We start from the raw sequence: 25,631 nt of genomic DNA on the forward strand, positions 1-25,631 counted from the left end.
GGAGGCAGGGAGAAAAATGAGTAGCAGCTTGCTTAGTGGACAGAAGAGTGTGCTTTTGGAGGAGGGTGGGGAAGGGAAAGATAGGCAGAGAATATTCCAAACACAAAAGACACACGGTGAGAAAAGGCATGGCAAACAGGAAATACAAGTAGTTGCTGGAGTGTGAAGTAAAGGTTGGGAAAGTGGGGAGTGGCAGGAGAGTCATTCTTGCAGCAAATAATTGGGAGCACCTACTGCTTACCAGGTTCTTAACAAGAAGCTCAGAAAGTTGTTATATGCAAATGTTTCCTTTTAAAATGTTTTCTTTTTCTTTTTCTGTCTTTTATCCAAATAATTGTACCTGATTCTCCGGTTTCTCTTCAGATCCTATACATCTTTCATCTTTTACCAAAATAATTGTACTTGAAAGGAGTCTATACTTTTAGGATATTTTGTATGTTTTTTGGAATATTTTAAAAACAGACATTTTTGAAATTACCTTTTAATGGTGTTAAAGCTGCCTCCTGCCCTAAGTGACAGGCTGGCAAGGAGCTCACATCTCTGGTTCCATCCCATCTCTCTTATCTTTCCTTTCTCCTCTTCCCATTCCCTCTGTGGAGCAACCTACAAAGCCATCTGCTTGCCTTCTGCAGATAGTCCACCCAAATCTGTACCCCTCAAGTGTCAGTTTCTACCCCCAAGCAACTGTCAAATAATTTTTTCAACAAAAAAATTCTTTCTTTCTTTTTTTTTGGAGATGGAGTTTCGCTCTTGTTAGCCAGGCTGGAGTACAATGGTGCAATCTTGGCTCACCACAACCTCCTCCTCCCGGGTTCAAGCGATTCTCCCGCCTTAGCCTCCTGAGTAGCTGGGATTACAGGCATGTGCCACCTTGCCCAGTTAATTCTGTATTTTTAGTAGAGATGGGGTTTCATCATGTTGGTCAGGCTGGTCTCGAACTCCCGACCTCAGGTTATCTGCCCACCTTGGCCTCCCAAAGTAGAAATCCTTGTTTCTTAAGATGATTTTTGGTGAATAGAACCCTCTCCTTCCCATCATATACTGTACTTCCTTGAGAATAATACTTGCAACTTCTTGTACATTGTGCTACACAACTTCTGAGAACATTGCGGTGTAGGAGTGAGCGGGTTGGGAGCAGGGAGAGGGTGGGGGATAAGTTGGATCAGAAGATGAAGCACAATATGGCTGTACCGTATTTTACTTAGGGCAGTTGGACCATCTACAGCTCATAGGCTAGCGCCAGTCTCCTAAAGGATTGCTGGAAATCTCTAAAGCTCCATTGGTGATAACACCTATTGGATTTCTGGGTCTAGTTAGGTATGGCATTGTTCCACACCCCGACTCCTGCCCCACTTCCTCACTTCCCACATGTTGGTTCAAATTCAGTGACACTGAGGTTCCAGAGTTACCTAGAAGCAGGCAGAAATCCCCCACAGGGTTTTGACTATACTTGTTCATCCTTAGAGTCAGAACCAACCTCTCAACCCCACTGAATGCACCCCTTGTAACCACCGAAAGGGTCCACCTTGCCCACTGCCTAGACAGAGCTAATTTATCAGGACAGGGGAATTGCAGTAGCAAAGAATTTAATTCACACAGAACTGGTTGTACAGAAGACTGGAATTTTATTATTACTCAAATCAGCCTCCCTGAGAATTCGGGGATCAGAGTTTTTAAGGATAATTTGGTTGGGGCAGGGGCAGTGAATTGGGAGTGCTGATTGATTGACTCACAGATGAAATCACAGGGAGTCGCAGCTGTCCTCTAATACTGAGTCATTTCCTGGGTGGAGGCCACAAGACCAGATGAGCCAGTTTATTGATCTGGGTGGTGCCAGCTGATCCATCAAGTGTAGGGTCTGCAAAATACGTCAAGCACTGGTCTTAGATTCTACAATAGTGATGTTATCCCCAGGAACAATTTGAGGAGGTTCAGAATCTTGCCACTTCCAGCTGCATGACTCCTAAACCATAATTTCTAATCCTGTAGCTCATTTATTAGCCCTAAAAAAAAAACAAAGCAGTCTAGTCCCCAGGCAGGAAGGGGGTTTATTTTGGGAAAGGGCTGTTATTGTCTTTGTTTCAAAGCTAAACTATAAACTAAGTTCCTCCCAAAGTTTGTTGGGCCCACACCCAAGAATGAACAAGGACAACTTGGAGGTTTAAAAGCAAGATGTAGTCGATTAGGTCAGTCACAATTTTCTCAGTTATAATTTTTGCAAAGGTGGCTTCATTCTGACTCTTAGGACAAGGGTCTGAGCCAACCAAGGAGGGTGGGAGGAAGGACGGTTTTTGCTTATGGAGTCAAGTGAGCTTGACATTGTGACTTTCTCCTGTTTCTTACTTTCTGGAGGCCGGTGATAGAGTTCTTCTCACAGGTAGAGTCTACAAAAAAAAAAAAAAAAAAAAAATGCCCTTCTTCACAAAAGCCAGAACAGACTAAGCATTTCCTTTCTCAGTCTCCATCTGCAAGTGGAGTTGTGAGCTTTAAATTTGTCCCTGGTGTCGGCTAGATTCCAGGAGTAAATATGTGAGATGTTACTGATCTCTCCTGTATAAGTTCTGGCTTCCCAATTCGGTAAATACTTAGTAGGCATGATTTTTGTTTAAGGTTCCGGGCATTTTTGTTGTGTTCTCTGACCCAAAGTAAGAACTTAACTTACCTTATGATCAAGGGTTTAAGTAGTTAGAAATCTGAACTCAGGTTGCTAAAGGTAATTTTCCTCATTGCCAGCTCTGTATGGCTGGACAGATGCCTTCATTTCTAACACTGAAGAGCTCTCTTTTTTTTTTTTTTTTTGAGACAGAGTCTCGTTCTGTCGCCCAGGCTGAAGTACAATGCTGCCATCTCGGCTCACTGCAACCTCTGCCTCCCAGGTTCAAACAATTCTCCTGCCTCAGCCTCCCAAGTAGCTGGGATTACAGGCACATGCCACTACTCCCAGCTAATTTTTGTGTTTTTAGTAGAGATGGGGTTTCACCATGTTGGCCAGGCTGGTCTCCAACTCCTGACCTTGTAATCCACCTGCCTCGGTCTCCCCAAGTGCTGGGATTACAGGCGTGAGCCACCACGCCCAGCCTGAACAGTTCCCTTAACACTCAGTCTTCTCTCTCCCTGTCCTTGAAAGACTTCTTTCAGAACAAGAGGTGGAGAGGATATCTCAAGTTTTCACAGGAAGTTTTGAGCTTATCCTGCAATGCTTTGCTTTAAATTCCTCCCATAGCAACTTGTTCCAACAAGCCTGATTTTTCCAAATGGCTTCCCAACAGCAATGTAGAATTGTTTGTTTCTAAAGCCTCTTAAATGTTAACACAAATGCAAAACAAAGGTCATTTCTCCTTCCAGCTGTTACATTGTCAGAAACTTTACTTACAAACCCAGGCAATTTATCATATTGGCAAGTATTGTTAAGTATTCAGGTACTCAGTGTACCCTAAGGAGTGCATTGACAGGTTTGCAGTCAAATAAATTCCTAATTCTAGAATTAATTAATTCAATTATTTATTAATTATTGTTCACACCCCCCACTGACACCCCTGTAATGTTAATATTTTAGGGGAACATAAAAATCTTCCTTTCTTAATTACCTAAAAATGTCTGTGTTTCTTGTGGCATAAAGCATTCACTAGTAGTCCTAACAGGCAGTTTCAAGTTTAGAGTCTAATCTATAAGCCTTATAGTACAAGGGACCCTGTCTCAGTAGAAGAAGCAAGCATGATAGAAACCTTTAATCAGCCCTGTAATGAGCTGAAATCTGTCCCGTGTCCCTCAAAAAGATATGTTCCAGTCCTAACCCTGAGTAGCTTTGAATGTGGATTTATCTGGATAAGAGACTTTGCAGATGTAATCAAGGATTTTCAGTGTGGAATCATCTAGGTTTTAGAATGAACCCTAAATCCAATGACTAGTGTCCTTATGAAAAGCAGGATATTTCCCTGACCGCTTCGTGAGCAGAAACTGGAGTACACAGGGACTAGAACTAGCTGGTCACTTTGGTGCTGGCAGGGGCAGACTCCATTATCTTGGTCCCTCCGTGTTCTACCCCTTGCTGGAGGAGAAGCACAGTTGAGTAGGTTCAGGAGCCGGTGCAAGTAGTTTTGGGCACAAGCAGGAGTAAAACTCCATGCAACCCCCACAGCAGTGGCTGGGGGGTCGCCTGTGACCTATAAGCTGCAAAAGGAGTGTTTCAGTCGTCTTTTAGCTTTGCAGTCTGCGGACAGCTTGAGTGTTCACAGCTCAGTGGAGGGTCAGTGTGACAGCCTTTTGCACCTGCACTCACGGCACCCAAATTCTTGTCTGACATCCAGGAGGAATGAGGTGGCATGAATGACTTGAAGATGATAGATGTGGAGTTTTTGGTTTTATCTTTCTTTAGACGGAGTTTTGCCCTTGTCGCCCAGGCTGGAGTGTAGTAGTGCGATCTCGGCTCACCGAAACCTCCGCCTCCCGGGTTCAAATGATTCTCTTGCCTCAACCTCCTGAGTAGCTGGGATTACAGGCATGTGCCACCGCGCCTGGTCAATTTTGTATTTTTAGTAGAGACAGGGTTTCTCCATGTTGGTCAGGCTCGTCTCAAACTCCCAACCTCAGGTGATCTGCCAGCCTCGGCCCCCAAAGTGCCAAGATTACAGATGTGAGCCACTGCACCTTGCCAATTTCTGTTATTTTATTTTTATTATTTTATTAATTTTTTTTTTTTTTTTTGGATACAGAGTCTTGCTGGGTCCCCCAGGCTGGAATGCAGTGGTGCAGTCTCAGCTCACTACAACCTCTGTCTCCCAGGTTCAAGCAGTTCTCCTCCCTTAGCCTCCTGAGTAGCTGGGATTACAAGCATCAGCCACCACACCTGGCTAATATATATATATATATATATATATATATATATATATATATATATATATATTTTTAGTAGAGGTGGGGTTTCACTGTGTTGGCCAGGCTGGTCTCGAACTCCTGGCCTCAAGTGATCCGCCCGCCTCGGCCTCCCAAAGTGCTGGGATTACAGGCGTGAGCCATCATGCCCGGCCCAATTTCTGTTATTTTAAACTACCCATTTTATGGTACTTTGTTATGGCAGCCCTATAAACTAATATCAATCCATTTTTTTTTCATTCTGTCAATGAAAAGAGTCAAACTGTAAAATATTTGAAGAGATTCATCTTGAGCCCAAATATGACTGACAACGGCGCAAGGTACAGTCTTAAGAGGTCCTAAGAACATGTGCTCAAGATGGTCAGGCTACAGTTTGGTTTCTTTGTTTTGTTTTGTTTTGTTTTGTTTTGAGAGGAAGTCTTGCTCTCATCCCTCAGGCTGGAGTGTGATGGCGCGATCTTGGTTCACTGCAACCTCCGCCGCCCAGGTTCAAGCAATTCTCCTGCCTCAGCCTCCAGAGTAACTGGGATTACAGGCACCTGCCACCATGTCCAGATGATTTTTTGCATTTTTAATAGAGATAGGGTTTCGCCATGTTGGCCAGGCTAGTCTCGAACTCCTGACCTCAGGTGATCCACCGGTCTCGGCCTTCCAAAGTGCTGGGATTACAGGTGTGAGGCACCGTGCCTGGCCTGTTTTATATGTTTAAGGGAGACATAAGACATCAATCAATATATGTCAGATGTGCATTTTTCTGGTTCTGTCTGGAAAGGTGGGACAACTCGGAGTGGGGGTTTCCAGGTTATAGGTGAATTCGAATATTTTCTGATTGGCAGTTGGTTGAAAGAGTTAAGCTATTATCTAAAGACCTGGAATTAATAGAAGGGAGTGTCTTGGTGAGAATTAGGGATTGTGGAGACCAAGGTTCTTACGATGTGGATGAAGCCTCCATGTAGCAGGCTTTAGAGAGAATAGATTATAGATCAGGGGTGTTCAATCTTTTGGGTTCCCTGGGCCACACTAGAAGAAAAAGAATTGCCTTGGGTCACACACAGAATATACTAAAAAAAATTGCAAGGCCCAGCACGGTGGCTCATGCCTGTAATCCCAGCTCTTTGGGAGGCCGAGGTGGGCGGATTGCTTGAGGTCAGGAGTTCGAGACCAGCCTGGTTGACAGTGAAATCCCATCTCTACTAAAAATACAAAATTAGCCAGGCATGGTGGTGCATGTCTGTAGTCCTAGCTACTCAGGAGGCTGAGGCAGGAGAATCGCTTGAACCCGGGAGATGGAGGTTGCGGTAAACCAAGATCACGCCACTGCACTCTAGCCTAGGCAACAGAGCAAGATTCCATCTCAAAAAAAATAAAAATAAAAATAAAAAATTGCAAAGAAATCTCATAATGTTTTAAGAAAGCTTACAAATTTGTGCTGGACCACTTTCATAGCTGCTTTGGTGCGTGGGTTGAACAAGCTTGTTGTAGATGTTTCTTATCAGACTTAGAAAGGTGTCATGCTCTTAGATAATTGTCTCCTGGATCAGGGAAAAGACTTAGAAAAGGAAGTAGATTCTCTGCAGAATGTAGATTTCCCCCACAAGAGACAGCTTTGTAGGGCCATTTCAAAATACATCAGAGAAATATATTTGGGGGTAAAATACTTCTATTTTTTTCAGAGCCTACCATCTGTCATGTTGGTATCTTATTGCTACAGTCTGTTTTATCAGTCTTAAAGTCTCTGTTTTAATGTTAATGCTGGTCAGCTGTGCCTGAATTCCAAAGGGAGGAGAGTATAATGAGGCATGTCCAACTCCCGCTTCATATCATGGCCTTAACTAGTTTGGAGGTTAACTTTGGAATGCCCTTGGCTAAGATGAGGGATCCAGTCGGTTGGATGGGGGGCTTAGAATTTCGTTTTTGGTTTACAGTTCCCTCAACAAACATTTATTGAGCACTATCATGTGCCAGGCAGAGAAACAAGAAATCCATGTTCTTATAGAGCCTACATTTTGATAGTGATGGTGGTGGGAAAGAGAAAATAAACAAGCAAACAATAAATAAGATAATTTCTAATGGTGAAAAGGACTATTAAGACAGAGTGATGTGACAGAGAATACTGAGGAATGGTGGGCTTCTTTCAGTGGTCAGGGAGGAAGGTCTCTGAGGATATGATGTTTAAGCTGATATCTGAATAAAAGGAAAGAGCTGGTGACCTGAAGATTGATCAATGGGAAGAATGTTGCAGGCAGATGTCACAGCTGGTGCAAAGGCTCTCAGGCAGGAATCACCTCAGTGACTGAAGAACAGGTAGAAGGCCAATGGCGGCCAGGCGCAGTGGCTCAAGACTGTAATCCCAGCACTTTGGGAGGCCAAGGCGTGCAATCACCTGAGGTTAGGAGTTCCAGATCAGCCTTGTCTCTACAAAAATCCAAAAAAAAAAAAAATTAGCTGGGCATGATGGCTGGTGCCAGTAATCCCGGCTACTTGGGAGGCTGAGGTAGGAGAATTGCTTGAACCTGGGAGGCAGAGGTTGCAGTGAGCTGAGATCATGCCATTGCATTCCAGCCTGAGTGACAGAGTAAGACTCCGTCTGAAAAAAAAAAAAAAAGAAGAAGGCCAATGACTCAGGAATGGTGAGCAAGGAGAAAGTGGTACAAAATGCAAGGAGCTCTGAGAAGTGATAGGGGTCAGATCCTATGCAGCGTTGTAAACCACAGTAAAGAGTTTAGATTTTATTCTAGATGCAATGGGAAACATTTGGAAGACTTTAGGAAAGAAAAGTGGTCTGATTTATTTATATATATATAAATAAATACATATATATATGTATTTTTTTTTTTTTTTCTTCTAGAAACAAGGTCTTGCTCTGTTGTTAAGGGTGGAGTACAGTGGTGTGATGATAGCTCACTGCAGCCTCCAACTTTGGAGCTCAAGTGATCCTCCTGGCTCAGCCTCCGAGTTTCTAAGACTGTAGGCACATGTCACCCACCACACATGGCTATTTTTTAAATTTTTTTGTAGAGATCGGGTTTCACTATGTGGCACAGGCTGGTCTTGAACTCCTGGCCTCAAGTGATCCTCCCTCCTTGGCCTCCCAGAGCTCTGGGATTACAGGCTTGAGTCATCGTGCCCAGCCTGATTCATATTTTTAAATAAACCCTACTGCTGCCATGTTGGAGTTAGTTGAAGGAGCGTAGGGTTGTATTGTATCCGTTCAGCTAAACTGATATATATATATATTTTGGAACGAAGTTTCACTCTTGTTGCCCAGGCTGGAGTGCAATGGAGCGATCTCGGCTCACCGCAACCTCTGCCTCCCGGGTTCAAGCGATTCTCCTGCCTCAGCATCCTGAGTAGCTGGGATTACAGGTGACCACCACCACGCCCAGCCAATTTTTGTATATTTAGGAAAGCCGGGGTTTCACCATATTAATCAGGCTGGTCTTGAACTTCTGACCTCAGGTGATCCACCTGCCCTGGCCCAAAGTGCTGGGATTACAGGTGTGAGCCATCACACATGGCTTTTTTTTTTTTTTTTTTTGAGATGGAGTCTTGCTCTGTTGCCAGGCTGGAGTGCAGAGGCACGATCTCGGCTCATTGCAACCTCCACTTCCCTGGTTCAAACAATTCTCCTGCCTCAGCCTCCGGAGTAGCTGGGACTACAGGCTCCCGCCACAATGCCCAGCTAATTTTTATATTTTTAGTAGAGACAGGGTTTCACCATGTTGGCCAGGATGGTTTCGATCTTTTGACCTCGTGATCCACCAGCCTCAGCCTTGCAAAGTGCTGGGATTACAGGTATGAGCCACTGCGCCTGGCCTTTTATTTTTTTTCAAGAATTTCCTTTGCTACCTGACAGGATTAGCAAGCCTCATGGGAGGCATTTTGCATGGTATTTGAAAGGTGAGAAGGAAGCAGTAGCTTGTTTTTATACTTGAAAGGTCTGCGCAGGGCACAGGCACCCATCCCAGCTCACCCATGTTGTTGTAATCTGCTGACTCACCTTGCTGGCCTTGGGCAACATCCAGCCCACAGTTCCTTCAACTCCTGCCAGATATTCTCCTTTAGCTTCTCTAAGTCCTGGGCCAGAAACAAGTTTAGCTCCATGACTAAGGGCAGGGCATTAGAGTATCTGTGGAGGCTTGGAGGTAGTGAGAGGTCTGTCCTTGTAGGTTCATGTTTCTCTTTCCAGATGTTAGTTGATCCTTATGTCTTCACTTTGCATCCATCATCCCTTCTAAGTTCCAGCCCCAGCCTCTGGCACCAGGCACATATAGTGTTTAATCAGCTCCCACAGTTTTCTAGGGTCAAAACCCTACAATAAGTATATATATATATATCAATTTATTTATATTTTATTTAAGTGTATTTATATATAATTTGCAGTTAAAATTTTATCAATATTTATATTTTAAATATATATACATAGATAAATAGATTTTCTATAAAATGTTATATATATTTACATTTTTATGCATAAAACATGTGATTTTTATATATTTGTTATATATGTATGTATATGTGTGTGTATGTATATATCTATCTCCATCCTTGTGGTTTTCTGCTCTCACTGAACACCATTGAAGAAGAGGCAAAAGTGAAAGCAGGTACTGGGAACTTAGTCCAGAACTAGAGATCCGGAGACACTGTCATGGAGACGGGGAGAAGAGTACCAATTTAAGAAATGTTTTTGAGGTTGTATTAGAGTTTTCCAGAGAAATAAACCAATAGGATGTCATATATATATATATGTATAAAATGGATGTATTTTATCTATCTATATATTTGTATCTGTATATAGGTATATGCAAAGAGAAAAAGGAAGGAAGGAAGGAAGGAAGGAAGGAAGGAAGGAAGGAAGGAAGGGCGGGTGTGGTGGCCCACGCCTGGCCCCAGCACTTTGGGAGACCAAGTTGGGTGGATTACCTTAGGTCGGGAATTCAAGACCAGCCTGACCAACATGGAGAAACCCTGTCTCTACTAAAAAGACAAAATTAGCCGTATGTGGTGGCAGATGCCTGTAGTCCCAGCTACTCGGGAGGTTGAGGCAGGAGAATCGCTTGAACCTGGGAGGCAGAGGTTGCGGTGAACCAAGATCGCAACATTGCACTCCAGCCTGGGCAACAAGAGCAAAACTCCGTGAAGAAAGAAGAAGAAGAAGAGGAGGAGGAAGAGGAAGAGGAAGCAGAAGAAGAAGAAGAAGAAGAAGAAGAGGAGGAGGAAGAGGAAGAGGAAGCAGAAGAAGAAGAAGAAGAAGAGGAGGAGGAGGAGGGAGGAGGAGGGAAGGAAGGAAGGGAGGAAGAAAGAGGAGGAAAGGAAGGAAGGAAGGAAGGGAGGGAGGAAGGAAGGGAGGGAGGAAGGGAGGGAGGGAGGGAGGGAGGGAGGGAAAGTATTATAAGGAGTTATTTCGTGCAATTATGGAGGCTAAGAAGGCTCAAGATCTACAGTTGGCAAGCTGAAGTCCCAGGATAGCTGATGGTGCAGTCCTAGCCTGAGTCTGAAGGCCTGAGAACCAAGAGAACAGACAGTGAAAGTCCCAGTCTGAATGCCACCTGGCTCAAGACTCAAGAAGAGCTGATGTTTCAGTTTAAGTCTGCAAGTAGGAAAAGACTAATGACCCAACTCAGTCAGGCAGAAGGAGTTCCTTCTAATTCCCAGGCAGGTCAGCCTTTAGTTCAGGCCTTCAAATCATTGAATGGGACTGACACATATTAGGGAAGACCATTTGCTTTGCTTTGTCTCTACCTATTCCTGTGTTAATCTCATCCAGAACCACCTTCACGACACATCCAGAATGATATTTGATCAAAAGTCTAGGCACACCATGGCCCAGGCAAGTGGACATACAAAATTTACCATCACAGAGGTAGAACTTGCAAAACATATAGGTATATATTGGATGCAGGGCTGCCTTCGTATGTAGTTGCACTGGGCCTCACACTTAGAAGGACCCCACAGTTGGTATAATGCTCTGCTATTGCTGTCTTGAAATTCTTAATAACTTTTTAACAAGGAGCTCTGTGTTTTCATTTTTCACTGGACCTGCAAATTATGTAACTGGTCCAGATTGGATATGAGAAGTGAAGGAAAAGAGGCTGAAGTAGTACACTTAGATTTTTGGCTTAAACAACTGGGTGGGTGGTAGGGCACTCTGAGGTACAATTTGGAAGAGAAATGAAGAATTCTGATTTGAACATGTTAACTAAGATCTGCTTCTTAGACATTGTGATATTTGTTGATGGCTTCCTCAGCATTCGTTTTTCTCTTCCTGATTCCTAACTAGTTTTCCAGCCTCATGGTTAGGGTTTAATTAGCTCTAGCTATCCACAAACTGTCCTGGCATGGCAGGTTCTGCCCCACAGGGGCAAAGTGTCAACTAAACATAGAAGACTAATTCTTTTTGTAATTCTCTTTACCCCCAGATTAAAGAACAAGGAGATAGCTGGCTATTTAAGAAGGCAAGGCAAAGGCTACAGAAATTGAGCCTAAAGCCTTTGCAGATGGGATGGATAATTCTTTAAGGTTAAAAAAACTACTCATACGGCCAGGCGTGGTGGCTCAAGCCTGTAATCCCAGCACTTTGGGAGGCCAAGACGGGCGGATCACAAGGTCAGGAGATCGAGACCATCCTGGTTAACACGATGAAACCCCGTCTCTACTAAAAAATACAAAAAACTAGCCGGGCGAGGTGGCGGGCGCCTGTAGTCCCAGCTACTCGGGAGGCTGAGGCAGGAGAATGGCGTAAACCCGGGAGGCGGAGCTTGCAGTGAGCCGAGATCGTGCCACTGCACTCCAGCCTGGGTGACAGAGCGAGACTCCGTCTCAAAAAAAAAAACAAAGCAAAAAAAACAAAAAAAAACTACTCATTTGCCCCAGTATCTGTCTTTGCCATCTACCTATCTAAGGAAGCTTTCACTTCTTAGCTGGGGACATAGCTTTCTGGTATAAGAACTACACTGCCCGACCTTCCATTCAGGTAAGCTCTGCCACTTGATTATATTCTGTTTAATGTGCTGTCAGAGGAAGTGGAGTATGCAATTTCCTAGACATATCCTTAAAGGAAGGGGAAATTCCATTTATCCTCCCCTTTCCTTCCAGTTGGATAAATTTTGTATGTATTGACCGAAATCCTAGTAGTCTGCAGCAGAAAAGGATCCTGGTCCATTGACGTGGAGCCAGGCCAGTTCTGGACTGCCTATCTCTGGAGTTTACAAGAAAGATAAATACTATCTAATTTAAGCCACCACTATTTTGGATGTCTGTCACATATAGTCAGTGTTAATAGGATTAATGGATTAATAAATGATGTGATACTCATATAATTAACACCTTTTCTTAAGGACATCTAAACGAGTATCTACTTGCTAGGACCAAGAGTCTAATTAGAACTTTTTTTTTCTTATTCAGGCCATGTACAATTTAGTTGTCATACAAACCACAAAACCTTACTTAACCCATATTTTGCTTTGTCTATGTTTTAAGTCCTAAAAGAAATATAGACACTTTATTAAGATCTATTATTAAAAGACCACTATTTCCTCTAGGGAAGCAACAATTGATCCACGTTTTCCTGGCACCAGCTCACATTTCATAAATCCTTGTTTAAAATTAACCCAGATCATTAAAAAACATAAAAAAATTCTTTTTAAATTACACAATAAAAGCTGCCTTCTGAGAGACTTAAAAAAAGCGAGTTTATGTGTAATCTCAGATAAGGTGACCAAATATTCAAAATTGGCGAAGACAGTTCCAATTCCCAGATTGCCAGCTGCTCTGGTTTCTTTCACAGCACACATCTTATGGTTCCAGCCCGATGTCATCCAACTTTAGGACAGGAATTCCTGTCCCTGCTCAGGAGAGCAAGCCACTGAAAATGGGAAGAAACAGTAAGAAAAGTGGAAATGGCAAAAAACTAATGAAGCTGCATTTATGATTTTAGTTAACAATTTGGTTCTTTGTTCAACAAAGTTTGGGAGCATTTGTCAATGAATCTTGTTTAGTTTTATGAATTCCACACTGTGCATGGTAACCTATTTCTGGGGTGTGATTATAATATTCTTTTTTTTTTTTTTTTGAAGCAGAGTCTCACCCTGTCACCCAGGCTGGAGTGCAGTGGCACAATCTCGGCTCTCTGCAACCTCAGCCTCCCGGGTCTAAGTGATTCTCCTGTCGCAGTCCCCCAAGTAGCTGGGATTACAGCTGCACACCACCACGCCCAGCTAATTTTTGTACTTTTAGTAGAGATGGGATTTCACCATGTTGGCCAGACTGGTCTCGAACTCCTGACCTCGTGATCCACCCGCCTTGGCCTCCCAAAGTGCTGGGATTACAGATGTGAGCCACTGCACCCGGCCAATATTCTTAAAAAGTGACGTGGGCCTGGTGCGGTGGCTCACGCCCGTAATGCCAACACTTTAGGAGGCCAAGATGGGTGGATCACTTGAGGTCAAAAGTTTGAGACCAGCCTGGCCAACATGGCAAAACCCCGTCTCCACTAAACATACAAGAATGAGCCAGGCGTGGTGGCTCATGCCTGTAATCCCAGCACTTTGGGAGGTCAAGGCGGGTGGATCACAAGGTCAGGAGTTTGAGACCAGCCTGGCCAATATGGTGAAACCCCATCTCTAGTAAAAAAAAAAAAAAAAAAAAAAAAAAAAAAAAATTAGGGGGCATGGTGGCACATGCCTATAATCCCAGCTACTTGGGAGGCTGAGGCAGAAGAATTACTTCAATCTGGGAGGCAGAGGTTACAATGAGCCGAGATCGTGCCACTGCACTCCAGCCTGGGTGACACAGTGAGACTCCATCTCAAAAAAAAAAAAAAAAAGAATTAGCAGGACACGGTGTGGTGGTGCATGACTGTAAATCCCAGTTACTTAGGAAGCTGAGGCAGGAGAATCGCTTGAACCCGGGAGGCAGAGGCTCCAAGCCCCATTCTCACAGAAGTTTTCCAAGGCTGTTCCATTTACACATGCCCAGGACTGTTGGATGGTGGGTTGTCTACAGAGGATTGGTCTGTGGTAATTCACCCTTGATGTTCATTGGACAGATGATGTTTAAAGGCTAAATAAAAGTTAGCCAGGTGGACAAGAAAAGGAAGAACATTCCAACTGGAGAGAACAGTGTGTATAAACAGAAGAAAAAGACAGTATAGAGTATGGATTCACAATATCTTATCTTCCATTCTGAAATCCCAAAAGTTCAAAAAGCTGAAAGCTTTTCTTAACCTATTTGGCAGGAAAACCAGACCTGACTCAATTTGAACTCATGGGTGTGCTACGTTTGTCAGAGACCCATCAGGAAACAGTGGCATTCTCAAATTGGGATCACCTGAAGAAGATTTAACACAGCGATTATGTATACAGGTGTGGGTGAGTTGCAGAAAAACCACGGGGAGTAGGGACGGTGCTCTTGCCTGTAATCCCAGCACTTTGGGAGGCCGCGGTGGGCACACCACTTGAGATCAGGGGTTCAAGACCAGCCTAGCCAATATGGTGAGACCCTGTCTCTACTAAAAATACAAAAATCAGTCAGGCATGGTGATGTGGGCCTTAGCTACATGGGAGGCTGAGGCAGGAGAATCGCTTGAACCAGGGAGGCAGAGGTTGCAGTGAGCCGAGATTGCGCCACTGTACTCCAGCCTGGGTGACAGATAGAGCAAGACTCCGTCTCAAAAAAGAAAAAAAAAACAAAAAACAAAAAACACAGGAGATAGTGTTGGCACAAGGGATAGTGGTGTGAAAGTGAGACAGTACCTTAGCACTAGAAAGAACAGAACGGTTATGACTCCTAGATGCAAAGAGATGAGAAGAGGGAGTGTTTCTTAGAACTCAGAAGGAAAGAGTCATGGGAAGATGACTGCCTGAGAGCAACAGTGAGTCTCAGAAAGTTCTTCAGGCAAGAGAAATACCCCAACCTTCCTGGGGAGCTTGATGGGCTCCCCGTTGGTTATACCCCATCAGTAGCCTGAGGGCAACGGAGTGTGGAGCTAAAGGCCAGATAGGTCAGTTTCCCATGGCACATAGCAGGTGGAAAAGGATGGAAAATAGATCCAGAGGGGCCAAGGGAAGATACCTGGCTAAGTGGAAAACCAGACCTGAACTGACCTAAGGTCATTTGCAAATGTATCACACTTAATGTGAATATTTAGGTTTCTGACAGAGATATTTGTGTTTGTAATGATGAATTGATGCCTCAGACCCTGCTGGGTGTTGTGTACTATATGATATAAGCATAGGCTTACTTTTCAAAAACCTGAAAAAAATTATGAATTTGGAAATACCTCTGGCCTCTGGAAGTTTTGCTAAGAGGATATGGGCCTGCACATAGTAAACTGGAGACATTTTTATATGTCTCAAAGATTTTGCCCATGGGGAATGGGGTGGGGAGTTGGCAGGAGGTCAATATCGAAGGCAAGAGAGGAGATGAAAAGGTGCACTGGAGCCACAGCATTAAGGCTTTTATGCCAAGCAAAGAGGATGGACTTGGCTGTAAATCGTGAGGGATTGTATTAAGGGATTTTAAACTGGGATGACATAGTTAGACACATGTTTTAGGAAGATCATGCTGGTTGTAATGCGCAGGTTGGACTCTCCTGGGCAACAGAGCACAGGAAGTCCTGGGTTCGGGATTTCTGTCATTCCTGAGCGTGGAGAAAGAGGAGGGGAGGCGGAGAGGTATGAGAGACTGGCCCTAGCGATTCCCATGACTGCACAATGTGACACTTGAATGGATCATGGAGGAAGCAGAGGCAACACATACTAGAGGCAGGGAGAGGACACTCTTTCAGATGTCATCTTCAGCTCTGCTTAGTAAGCTGCTTCACAAAGCTTTTGCCAGCATCTGAGATGCATGTCCACTAAGAGATACTGTTCTCTTGCTGCTTGGATCATATTTTTTATTTTTAAGATTAAATAGGATTAAATAGGAACCTGCAGATAGTAAGCAGCAGTAGTTATCCAGCGAGTCAGCAAAAGAATCTGGACTCGTCCCCTAACTCCATGTCATGTTATTTTCATCATACCACACTGCCATTCAATCAGTGATGTTAAATTAAATAAGCAGGAGCCACTAACTTGAGGCTGTCTCCGTACTTTGAGTTCCTATATACCTAACAAACTGTAACCTAACTTGGTACAAAACAAATGGAAAGCCTAACTTAGGAGTATATTTTGTAACAGCCAAACTTCAGCCAATGACAGGCAGCCAACTGATCAGACCATCCCCAAATAAGTCAGCCACTTAACTGTAGCCAATCAGGTGATTTTTCTCCTTTGCTTCTATGTTTGGCCTATAAAAACTTGTTGCTCACACTGCTTTGCTCAAATAAACTCTGCTAAATTTAATTTGTCTCCATGTTTTGTTTTGTTTTTTTTTTTTTTTTGAGACAGAGTCTCACTCTGTTACCAGGCTGGAGTACAGCGGTGTGATCTTGGCTCACTGCAACCTGTGCCTCCCTCCCAGGTTCAGGTGATTCTCCTGCCTCAGCCTCCCAAGTAGCTGGGATTACAGGCGCACACCACCATGCCTGGCTAATGTTTGTATTTTTAGTGGAGATGGGGTTTCACCATGTTGCCCAAGCTGGTCTCGAACTCCTGGCCTCAAGTGATCCGCCTGCTTCAGCCTCCCAAAGTGCTGGGATTACAGGCGTGAACCACCGTGCCTGGACTAAAGTTTTTTTTTTTTTTTAATGGTGTGGAATATGGTGATAGTTCATATAAATATCTGTGTCAGTTCCTAAAAAGAATATAGAGGAATAAAAGACTAGTGTAGTAACTATTGACTTACCAGTCCTTGCAAGGCATTTCTCTCCCTTCTTCAAGTTTTAATAAAAATAAAACCCCAAAAATCATAGCATCATGGAGTAGAAGTCTGGTAAAGTGAGCAGAATAATTTATGCATAATTATAAAAGAACTGGTGCATTAAGTGGTTATATGATCTATCTCATGAGTCAGTTGGTCAAATTTTATACACACCTTATTTATAATTAATTATTTCTTAGTCTCTCTCCAATTGTTTAATGGTTTCCATATGGTTGCTTGTGCTTTAGCTTGTATGCACTTGGTGAATCTTACCTACCACAAACAGGAAGTCTGGAAAGTGAAAATTTATCTCCTTTTCACCATGCCCAGCCTTCTTCAGGTAATTCTCCAGAGATAACTACTCTTAAGAGGTTTGTATGTACCCTTTTAGATTTTTGTCTATTTATATCCACATGCCTGTATGTTACAGACCTTCAAAAACAAATGTTATTGGGCAGTTTTTCTATAAAAATAGTGTAATGCTATGATAATTTCTTTTCTTTTCTTTCTTTTTTTTTTTTTTAAGATAGAGTCTCACTCTGTGGCCCAGGCTGGAGTGCAGTGGCACAACCTCGGCTCACTGCAACCTCTGCCTCCCAGGTTCAACTGATTCTCCTGCCTCAGCCTCCTAAGTAGCTGGGATTACAGGCACCCACCACCATGCCTGGTTAATTTTTGTATTTTTAGTGGAGACAGGGTTTCACCATGTTGGCCAGCCTGTTCTCAAACTCCTGACTTTAAGTGATCCACCCACCTCGGCCTCCCAAAGTGCTGAAATTACAGGCGTGAGCCACCACGCCTGGCCATTCTTTTTTTATTTTTATTTGTTTATTTTTGAGATGGAGTTTCACTCTTGTTGCCCAGGCTAGAGTGCAGTGGCAAGATCTTGGCTCACTGCAACCTCTGCCTCCTGGGTTCAAGCGATTCTCCTGTCTCAGCATCGCAAGTAGCTGGGATTACAGGTGCGCACCACCACTCACGGGGAATTTTGTATTTTTAGTAGAGATGGGGTTTCACCATGTTGGTCAGGCTGGTCTCGAACTCCCAATGTCAGGTGATCTGCCCGCCTTGGCCTCCCAAAGTGCTGGGATTACAGGCATGAGCCACTGCACCTGGCCCCGTTATTTATTTTTATTTTTATTTTTTATTTTTTAAAATTTAAGCCATCAGTTATTAATTTTTTTAATTTAAGAAGAATGTTCTCTTTCACTTAATATGTTATAAACATATATATTTTTCAGGTAAGTATGTATAGATTGACTTTATTTATTTTTATTTTTTATTTTCTAAGAGACAGGGTCTTGCTCTGTCTTGCACCCAACTCAGAGTCTGGTGACAGAGTCATAGCTCACTGTAACCTCAAACTCCTGGGTTCAAGTGATCCTTCCACCTTGGCCTCCCAAGCACTAGGATTACAGATGTGAGATGCTGTGTTCAGCCCTTATTTGTTGTAATGATTGAGTTCCATTGCATGGATGTTCTTTAATTTAGCCATTCCCTTACTGATGGGTAAATAGATTCTTTTTGCGTTTTTTTTTTTTTTTTTTTTTTGAGGCGGATTCTTGCTCTGTCGCCCAGGCTGGAGTGCAGTGGCACGATCTTGGCTCACTGCAACCTCCACCTCCCGGGTTCAAGCGATTCTCCTGCCTCAGCCTCCTGAGTAGCTGGGATTACAGGAGCCCGCCACCACGCCCGGCTAATTTTTGTATTTTTAGCAGAGATGGGGTTTCACCGTGTTGGCCAGGCTGGTCTAGAACTCCTGACCTTATGATCCACCCACCTTGGCCTCCCAAAGTGCTGGGATTACAGGCATGAGCCACCATGCCCGGCCACGTTTTTTTTTTTAATGGCAAATGATCATTCAAATTAACATTCTTGTGCTACTTTCTGTTAGGATTTAGAGAACCTTACTCTCTAAGGTCCTTGGCTAAAGTTACATTTTGTAGGAATGAATATCTTTTTTCACTCAAACCAAGAAGAAGTCATTCATGTTAATCTATAAATACAGCAACAAAAGCATTTTATTAATTTTTATGCAAATTTTGAAAGTAACCAAGGGGGTTCAGATCCAATCATAACCATTAATATCTTGCTAAAAGGGATTCAGATCCAATCAAAACCATTAATATCTTGCTATTTTCACCTTGAGCTCACCAGTCTCAGTGTCTTAAGCTAGGTCATTCTGGTGATTACTTTTAAAATTCTTTGATCTTCATTGGATCATATCTTTTCTCCGAAGAACATCTGAGAGGCACGGACCTGAGAAAGAATCCCCAGGTTGAAGAGGTAGAAGTTGGCAGAAGTTAAAAGCAATGTCTCCACAATGGAGAAGTGACATGCTAAAGGAACCTGGCATCCAGACATTTCCTAACCCCCAATCCCTCCTTACATACGACCTACTCTTAGAGGAGTACAGCGTGGTGGTTAGGAGTATGGACTTGGCAGCCAGATATCCTGGGATCTGTTGCTTGTTAGCTGTGGGCCTTAAGCTAAGAACTTAACCTCTCTGTGCTTCAATTGCTCCATGTGTTAAAATGAAGATAACGATAATGAAGATATTATCAACTGCTTTGTAGGATTGTTATGAAAAACCAAGAATTAATATTTTTAAATCACTTACAGGGTCTGGCACATAATAAGTGCTGCGTGGGTGTTTGTTAAATAAAATAATATACAATGGCATAGGCACTGTGGTTGTTCTTCTTAGTCTCCTAAAGAAGCGGTTGTTCCTGAAACCTTCCCAAAGCTCAGATACAGCTGAAGTTGCCCAAAACATCATGTGAAAATCCCTGCTCCTCGTCACCAGGCCCTCCAATGTAGAGGTTTCCTTGTGCTCACAGAAGCCCTGTATTTCAGTGGTCTGTTCTGGACGTCTAAACTTCTTATAAGAAGTGATATTTTATGGGGCCCAGCGCGGTGGCTCATGCCTGTAATCTCAGCACTTTGGGAGGCCGAAGCAGGTGGATTATTTGAGGTCAGGAGTTAGAGACCAGTCTGACCAAGATGGTGAAACCCCATCTCTACTAAATACAAAAAAAAAATTAGCCGGCGCCAGGCGCAGTGGTTCACCCCTGTAATCCCAGCACTTCGGGAGGCCGAGATGGGTGGATCACGAGGTCAGGAGTTCGAGATCAGCCTGGCCAATGTGGTGAAACACCATCTCTACTAAAAATACAAAAATTAGCTGGGCGTGGAGGCGTGCGCCTATAATCCCAGATACTCGGGAGGCTGAGGCAGGAGAATCGCTTGAACCCAGGAGGTGGAGGTTGCAGTGAGCCGAGATCGCGCCATTGTACTCCAACCTGGGCAACAGGGTGAGACTCTGTCTCAAAAAAAAAAAAAAAAAATTAGCTGGGAGTGGTGGCACATGCCTGTAATCCTAGCTACTTGGGAGGCTGAGGCAGGAGAATTGCTTGCACCCTGGAGGTGGAGGTTGCAGTGAGCCAAGATCACACCATTGCACTCCAGCCTGGGCAACAGAGCCAGAGCAAAACTCTGTCTAAAAAAAAAAAAAAAAAAAAAAAAAAAAAAAAAAAAAAAAAAAAAAAAAAAAGGATGAAGAGGTGATATTTTGTTTACATAAAAAAAAAAAAAAAAAAAAAGGACAGATACTGGGTGTCTGATTCCCAGACAGTTGTTAGCACATTATTTGTGTTCAACAAAACATTCTAATAAGAAGAGAAGATTTGTAAAAACACAGAGAAGAAATTGATTAAGAAACAAGTACAGTGAAAATTATCTGGATTCTGGCCAGGTACAGTGGCCCACATCTGTAATCCCAGTACTTTGGGAGGCCGAGGTGAGTGGATCACTTGAGGTCAGGAGACCAGCCTGACCAACATGGTGAAACCCCATCTTTACTAAAAATACCAAATTAGCTGGGCATGGTAGTGCATGCCTGTAATGCCAGCTACTTGGGAGGCTGAGGCAGGAGAATCACTTGAACCTAGGAGGCAGAGGTTGCAATGAGCCAAGATTGTGCCACTGCACTCCATTCTGGGCATCAAGAGTGAAACTCTGTCCAAAAAAAAGAAAGAAATTGATTAGGAAACATATGTACAATGAAAATTATCTGGATTCTGGCTGGACGTAGTGGCTCATGCCTGTAATCCCAGCACTTTGGGAGGCCAAGGTGGGTGGATCGCCTGAGGTCAGGAGCTCAAGACCAGCCTGGGCAACATGGTGAAACCCTGTCTCTACTAAAAATACAAAAATTAGCCAGGTGTGGTGGCAGGTGCCTGTAATCCCAGCTACTTGGGAGGCTGAGACGGGAGAATCGCTTGAACCGGGGAGGCAGAGGTTGCAGTGAGCCGAGATCACACCATTGCACTTCAGCCTGGATGACAGAGCAAGACTCTGTCTCAAAAAAAAAAAAAAAAATTATCTGGATTCTCAGGAAATGTTTGATTTTCTGAACATAACAGAAAATTTTAGGAATAGAAAACAAGAGAAAATTCATTGACAATATATATTTATACCCTGTATTTTCAAATGTTAATATTATAACTGTCAGAAATAATGCCACATTTTATTTATTGAAGAGCTGATTATCCAGATCTGAGATTTTACATTCCTTTTTTTTTTTTTGATATGGAATCTCACTCTTTCACCAGGCTAGAGTGCAGTGGCGCAATCTCAGCTCACTACAACCTCTGCCTCCTGGGTTCAAGCGATTCTCCTGCCTCAGACTCCCAAGTAGCTGAGGTTACAGGCATGTGCCACCATGCCCAGCTAATTTTTGAATTTTTAGTAGAGACGGGGTTTCACCATGTTGGCCAGGATGGTCTCGATCTCTTGACCTGCTGATCCGTCCGCCACGGCCTCACAAAGTTCTGGGATTACACGCATGAGCCACTGCGCCCAGCCGAGATTTTGCTATCTTTTATTATTATTTTCCTTCTACACCATCCCTATAATCTCCTGTATTTTCATCTATTACAAAGCATGTGGAGTCAGGTGTGAAATTTTTTTCTCTCAATATGGTTAGACTTCTAAGACAAACTATATGGTTCCTCACTTCCTCTATGGTTCACTCCATCTGGGGGGCATCCATATTCTCTGGGGTATTTTGACTATAGCCTTGAGTTAAACACATGGTTTGGTTGGCTGTACATCATGATGTAGTTTCACAAGAAACTTGAATGTCTCATTTCCTCATATCATCACTAAAAAGATATGAGGGCTTGACACTGGCTTTCAACCTAAGCTTCAGCGCAGAATCCAAACTGTAGGACTTCGGGAGTATTGTTACAGTCTAAATGTTTGTGTCACCCCCTTCCCCATTCAAATGTTGAAATCCCAACCTTCAAGGTGATGGTGTTGGGAAGTGGAGTGTTTGGGAAGCTGCTAGGACATGAGGGCAGAGCTCAGTGTCCTTATAAAAGAGGCCCAAGAGAGACAGGTCCTTGCCTCTTCTACCATGTGAAGACTGAGCCAGATGGCACCCTCTGTGAACCAGAAAGCAGGTGCCCACCAGAAGCAGAACCTGCTGGTACGTTGATCTTGGACTTCTGCACCTCTAGAACTGTGAAGAATACATTTCTTTTGTTTATAAGCCACCCAGTTTATGGTATTTTATTACAGCAGCCCAAACCAACTAAGATGGTTTGATGCTGAAAGAGGGAGGGAAAATGAGAATGCTGTGGGTAGCCACTGATGTCCCCATGGACAGTTAGTTGGCTTTCAAACTTTCAGACTATGATTAATATACTAAGAAAAGACACTACAGCAGATACAACTGTAGCCCACTTACAGTTGGGTATTTTATGTATTTGTTTGTTTCTTTTATTTCTCACCTTGTTCCAGAAAGTGAAGCAAAGCTATCTTATTATTTCTCTTCCAGGACAGCATCAGGAAAATATGAAGCTCTTGTTTCTTTTCTTTCTCCTTGGCCTGCAAAGGCCTGTGTTTCGCTCTGTAATAATTTCTTTTCAAACTTGAGTTGCTCAGGCAACTACACTCTTTGCTCTCTAACTTGACCCCATTTCCTGATGAATGGTCTTTTCATTTCTTTGCTAAGACCTAAAGGTTTTTACATTCTGCAATTTTCCCTGCTAAATAGCTCTAGGCATGACTGCTTATAAAATCATAGATAATCATAAAACCTTAGATTTGGAAGGAACCTTAGAGACCATCTAATCCTACCCCCTCATTTTACAGTTAAAGAAATTGAGTTCTCAAGAGGGTAAATAACTTGTTCGGAGTCATCCAGCTAATTTGTAGACTGGGTAGTATTTTCCCAAGCTAATTTTTTGACTTGAATAGAACTACAACTGAAACCATTTTAAAGAGCACATGCTTTTCCATCTGGATCTTTTTGAAATATAATAATATAATTTACAGAACCAAATTTGTAAAATCACCACTTTGAATCCTGAAAAACACTGTGATGTAAGAAATGGCTAAATGAGGTTTGCGATTTACATGCTTTTCAATAGGCCATGTATTAAAACTCTGGTCTCAGATTTACTAGTTAATTGAAGGTTGGCTAACTCAACCTAAGGAGATTGCTTTGCTTTACCTAATGACCTTTATGGTGGAGAGCAAGAGCAGTTGAAAGAAAATGGACCAATACAAACAGAGAGACATAACGTCAGCATGGGAATGAGGTTAGGCTCAATAATCTATTGTCATTATTATTACTGTTAATATAATATCACACTTTGTGTGCATAATATCGTGACTAACTTGGCAGTATGAAGTTCAGATACGATATTATAAATTACCTTTGTGTCCAGAATTTTAATCTAGCTAGAGCCAAAGATAAGCCATCCTCTTTTTACTGCCCCCTCACTTCAGACAGAGGGGTCCTCCTATGTGGCCACAAGTAACTCACAGAATCTTTGAAGAGCCACTTTCCTTGACTGCTCTATGTCTCTCTTTGCAAAACTGTGTATCTCACAAGTAGGTTCATTCTCAACATTTGTGAGCTTAATGGGAGTGTGCCAATGGATGTTTCTCACGCTGCTCTAATGCGCCACCTACCCTTCTGTCCATACTGACCTCACAGAGACTTGGAAGTGTGCAGACTCTACCCCACATATCCAAGCTCTATCCACAACTCCAAACACCAGACACAGCTGCCCCTTGACCACACTTTGGGCAGTATAACCTACCCATAAAAATACAAGAGAGGGGCAGAAGCTAAAGCAACCCCTGGAAGCAGGTCCAGACTTCACAGCAAGGGAATTACAGGTTTCCTGAGTAACTCAAGGGAACTTGATTTACAAGAGAGAAGGAGGTTCCAGGTGGAACAATCCCCTTGGCCATAGAGACCTATCACTATGTGGAGAGAGTGAGTACCAGATGGGATCCAGAGCAGGGTCCCCTAAAGCACAGAACCCAGGAAAGAAGTCCCAGTCAAATTGACTGGATCAAAAGCAGTACTGGTGACAAGAAAACTGGGGGACGAGGCCCTCCTACAGGTGTTGTCTCTTGGGTTGGACCTATATAAGGAATGGAAGCAAAGATGTTTGATGAACAGAAAGAAGCCACCTCAGACAAGTTATTTTTTTAAATTGGGAAGGTTCAGAGATGTTCTAAAAGAGCATCTAAGGAACAAGTGTGTTGAAAAGTATTTCATGTCAGAAACAGAAGGAATCTTCGAAATCCTCTAATAGAGATGGAATGTGATCACAGAGACAAGAAGCTTGTCCAGGGTCAGTATGAAGTTAGTAACACAGCTCAGCCCCAAACCTTGGACCTTGGGCTTCTAGGCCCTCAGGCGCGGGTCTTTCCTTAACTTGGTGCTGTATTCCTTTGAAATATAGCTTTAAGCAACATGAAAGAAGGATGGTCACAGGGTAGCTCTTATTCTGTAAGTATATCTTTTCACCTTTGTGATCAAGCACAGCTACAAATACCAACAATTTCTACTGAAAATCAAAAGCCAATCAGACTGCGCATGTGTGTATGTGTGAGAGAGAGACAGAGAGAGACAGAGAGACTGGAAATCAAGTAAAGAAAGGGAGGGAAGCACTAAAATGTAAATGCTGGGGCTGATGTCTTGATGGGTATGCCAAGCACTGAAGAAACTTTTATTTTATTTTATTTTATTTTTGAGACATAGTCTTGCTCTGTCACCCAGGTTGGAGTGCAGTGGCGGGATCTCTGCTCACTGCAAGCCCCGCCTCCCAGATTCACGCCATTCTCCTGTCTCAGCCTTCTGAGTAGCTAGGACTACAGATGCACGCCACCAGGCTGGCTAATTTTTTGTATTTTTAGTAGAGACGGGGTTTCACCGTGTTAGCCAGGATGATCTCGATCTCCTGACCTTGTGATCCGCCTGTCTCGGCCTCCCAAAGTGCTGGGATTACAGGCATGAGCCACTGTGCCCAGCCTAAACTTTATTTTGTTTTATGAATCAAACCAGGAAAGGATATTATCAGTATGAGGTGTTAAAGTTGGGGAAGTTGGTGCAATGAGAAGAGACAGAAATGAAGATGGGAGTTGCAGGGGTTCTGAATTTCCTCCTCACTCCCAGTTACCCCCACTTTGGGACCACATATATGCTCCACTCATATTCTCCCACACTGTTGATAGTGCTTGCTTTTATTATTTATTTATTTGAGACAGAGTTTCACTCTTGTTGCCCAGGCTAGAGTGCAGTGGTGCGATCTCAGCTCACTGCAACCTCCGCCTCCCAGGTTCAAGCGATACTCCTGCCTCAGCCTCCCAGGTAGCTGAGATTACAGGTGTATGCTACCACGCCTGGCTTATTTTTTTTTATTTTTTATTTTTAGTACAGATGGGGTTTCACCATGTTGGTCAGGCTAGTCTCAAACTGCTGACCTCAGGTGATCCACCCGCCTCTGCCTCCCAAAGTGTTGGGATTACAGGCATGAGCCACCACACCCAGCCAATCCTTACTTTTAAAATAAAGGCCAGGGCCAGGTGCAGTGGCTCATGCCTGTAATCCCAGCATTTTGGGAGGCTGAGGTGGGCGGATCACCTGAGATCAG

The 25,631-nt window shown here is 43.3% G+C and overlaps 1 protein-coding gene across 1 annotated transcript in view; it reads right to left on the minus strand.

The window, feature by feature from the left end:
* The window catches only part of AQR (aquarius intron-binding spliceosomal factor), a 154,036-nt gene extending 138,292 nt beyond the window's left edge, over window positions 1-15,744 (minus strand). Inside the window, exon 1 of the mRNA XM_050797541.1 lies at window positions 15,739-15,744. The gene's annotated coding sequence lies outside the window, so the exon portion shown is untranslated. The remainder of the gene's footprint in view (window positions 1-15,738) is intronic.
* Between the last annotated feature and the right edge of the window lie 9,887 nt (window positions 15,745-25,631).

Source organism: Macaca thibetana, chromosome 7 (genome assembly GCF_024542745.1).
Source record: "Macaca thibetana thibetana isolate TM-01 chromosome 7, ASM2454274v1, whole genome shotgun sequence".
NCBI classification, from domain to species: domain Eukaryota; kingdom Metazoa; phylum Chordata; class Mammalia; order Primates; family Cercopithecidae; genus Macaca; species Macaca thibetana.